The following is a 3,422-nucleotide window of genomic DNA, read 5'->3' as shown; positions in this document are numbered from 1 at the left end:
TTAAGACCAATCTCATTTGTGGGTTAGTATCAGCTGATACAACGGTATATCTGAATTGCGCAAAAGATATTTTGGAAACTTTTTGGAATAATGACAGAGCAGCTTAAAGACTTTTCCACAGAGCTGTGCAATAGCAGCCTGGATGTGAACTACAAAAAGTTTCATATTAGGGTAATTCAAAGGGCTGCAACATCTTCTGTATTTATTTTTCAGAATTTTATATACTGCCTTTTTGAAGAAATTCACCCAAGGCAATGTACAAGAACAACTTGGGCAGACGCAGTAGACAATTTCAGCAGAAAATATATTCAATCAACAGTACACTGACCTACCAGCTTATTTTCAAAAGTGAAAGACGCCCATATTTCAACCCAAATCGGGAGATGGGCGTCTTTCTCCCGTGGGCGAACAAATCGGTATAATCAAAAGTCGATTTTGGTCGTCTTCAACTGTACTCCGTCGCAGGAATGAACAAAGTGGACGGGGGGGGTGTCGGAGGTGTGGTGAAGGCGGTACTGGGGCGTGGTTATCGGCTGAGGAGAGATGGGCATCTTTAGGTGATAATCGAAACAAGAAGGGCGTTTTGGATGAGAATTTGGTCTGCTTTATTTGGACCCTTTTTTTTCAGGTCCAAGTCCCAAAAAAGTGCCCCAACTGACCAGCGAACGGAATCGGGGATCACCTCCCCTGACTCCCCCAGTGGTCACTAACCCCCTCCCACCAAAAAAAACCCACTTTACAAACTTTTGTTCCCAGCCTGTTTGCCAGCCTCAAATGCCGTACCCACCTCCATGACAGCAGAATGTGTTCTATCCTGTGACAGCCTTTCCCTGGTTCTGATGTGGCTCTCGGGTGAGTGTGACACCTTTTCTGTTATGCGCACTGCAGCATCACATCAGCAATGCATTGTGGTGGGTGTAGGGTATTGGGCTCCGTGATTCCACCAGCTTGTGTTACATGCTCATGATGTTGGTAGACTCTACTCCCATGGTGCTTTTCCCCTGCTTACTGGGTCAAAGTGTGCCCTGTTTTGTTTCCGGTAGTCCATGAGGTAGTGGCCATTTTTGTAAGCCAGTTTTACCTCCCTTTCATGTGTGACCCACGTTACTGAAAGTGGGCATTGTATAGTATTCTGCCAGCTCGGACCTACTGCTAATCTCAGTACCAGGGAGACTCTTTGCCAGTGGGCCACAACCTCTGATCTGCAGTTAACTGTGAGTAAATGTGCTTATTCAAATAAAGGACGTTTTTGGAGACATTAGTCTTCAGGTGTCAACTGGTGTGCCAAGGTTATACAGCAGCAACAAGTCCTAGAGGCCTGCATGTATACAGGTCCCTGGAGCACTTTTAGTGGGTACTGCTGTGCACGTCAGGCAGGCGGACCCAGGCCCATCCCCCCTACCTGTAACACTTGTGCTGGTAAATGGGAGGCCTCCAAAACCCACTGTACCCACATGTAGGTGCCCCCTTCACCCCTAAGAGCTATGGTAGTGTTGTACATTTGTGGGTAGTGGGTTTTGGGGGAGGGGTGGGGGCTCAGCACCCGTGGTAAGGGAGCTATGCATGTGGGAGCTGTTTCTGAAGTCCTCCATACTGACCTCTAGGGGGGCCAGTGTACTACGAATCCTGGCCCCTCCCACGACCAAATGGCTCGGATTAGGACGTTTTTGAGCTGGCCGGTTTTAGTTTCCATTATCGCTACAAAAAAAAATAAAAAAAAAAACCCGCCCAGCTCAGAAACGAACAAATCCATGGCATTTGGTCCGTACAAACCGTGTTTTCGAAAAAAAAGGTCTGTCCCTCCTCTTCACTTACCCGTTTTCGGATATAGACGGCCATGGAGATAGGCGTTCGCATTCGATTATGCCCCTCCTAGTATGTTACTTACAGTGTCAACACAATACAAAATAAAACATCTTAATAGACAGCATATGGTGTAAGCGAAGGTGAAACATCAAACATATAAACGGCGAGTGACCGTACTCACTCGCAAATGCGCAGTAGAGACCTCTGCCCCGCCCCCACGTCAATACGGGTCTGTACTGCGCATTGCTGAGGGAGGGACACCGCCGTCTAACGCTCCCCCCACCCGAGTCGCCGCCGCCACCCACCTTCTACCCGGTAGGGCCCTCGCTCCGCTATTGAAACAGCGAGGGTCCGGGAACGCAGCACTGAGCTCTGCTGAGCTGCCGACATCGCCCTTCCTTCTTCTTCTCTGCCTCTGGCCCGCCCTCGACGACGTTACGTCACACGAGGGCGGGACAGGCAGAGAAGAAGAACGAAGGCCGACGTCGGCAGCTCAGCAGAGCTCAGTGCTGCGTTCCCGGACCCTCGCTGTTTCAGTAGCGAAGCGAGGGCTCGGCCGGGTGGAAGGTGGGTGGTGACGGCTCGGTGGGGGGGCGCGAACTCGGAGGGGGAGGGGCAGCGGCGAACTCGGCGGTGGGGGCGGGCCTTTCAACCCCCCCTTCCTATAATAGCCCGTTTTTACGGGCTCAAAGTCTAGTTAGAAAATAAAAGATCTGTTGTGCATCTATTATTACACCCAGACAGCGAGCCTCACGACAAACTGGAACAACAGGAAACCCCCCCCCCTGATATTTCATGTTTTGTCTAGTGTTATTATGCACATTATAGGGCCAGCAAACCATCCCAACCCACCATAGTCCCTTCCGATCCCTTCCTAAGGATCAGCATCACCCATTTCCTCCACCCTCCAATCCCAGGCTCAGCTTTCACCAGGGTCCCTGGTGCTCTACCGAGAATAGGAGCAATCCCTAGTCACTGCTGCATCAGGTTCAAAATGGCACCCTTGACTCCTAGCAGAAATATTGCTGCACTGCTGCTTGAGGTCAAGCTGCCAAATAAGGACAAAATGTAATGTGCGGGGTCAGGTATCGCCATTGTCCAAGATTGTAGCACAAAGACAGGAGCCCATAGGGCTCACACTCCAGTGTCCCAGCGTTGGGAGCTCTGCAGTGGCTTTCTGGGAGTATTGGAGGGTCTACTTGAGCTCCCAGCTTATGTTTTGTGGGAGAATGGAGGGGGTAGGGAGATGGGAAATAAATTGCAATGGGTCACCTGGGCCACTAGAGAAGTCTTCAGGGTAAGGTTGAGTGGTTGGGGGTCCAGAGGCCACCAGGAACATTAGTAGGTAGGGAGCTTTTGGGGAGGGGGGGGGGGAATCAAGAGAGTTGGAAAGAGGGAGTAAAATGGGGAATGGCAGTCCTCATAATAGGGGAAATTGTGACCAAGAAAATTACATATAGTGTGCAGAATTTTCAGGAGGGTTTTTGCACAGAATCCCCCCCAGGAGTAAATATTCTACAAATGGAATTAGCAGATAAGAACCTTCAAATTTTGTCTGATTTCATCGCAACTAATGGCAATAGAGGAACAAAAGTACATATTAAAAAGAGCCAAAA

The sequence above is a fragment of the Microcaecilia unicolor genome, chromosome 3 (genome assembly GCF_901765095.1).
Source record: "Microcaecilia unicolor chromosome 3, aMicUni1.1, whole genome shotgun sequence".
Lineage (NCBI taxonomy): Eukaryota > Metazoa > Chordata > Amphibia > Gymnophiona > Siphonopidae > Microcaecilia > Microcaecilia unicolor.
The sequence above is the reverse complement of the archived record's forward strand: the minus strand, read 5'-3'. Positions refer to the sequence as shown.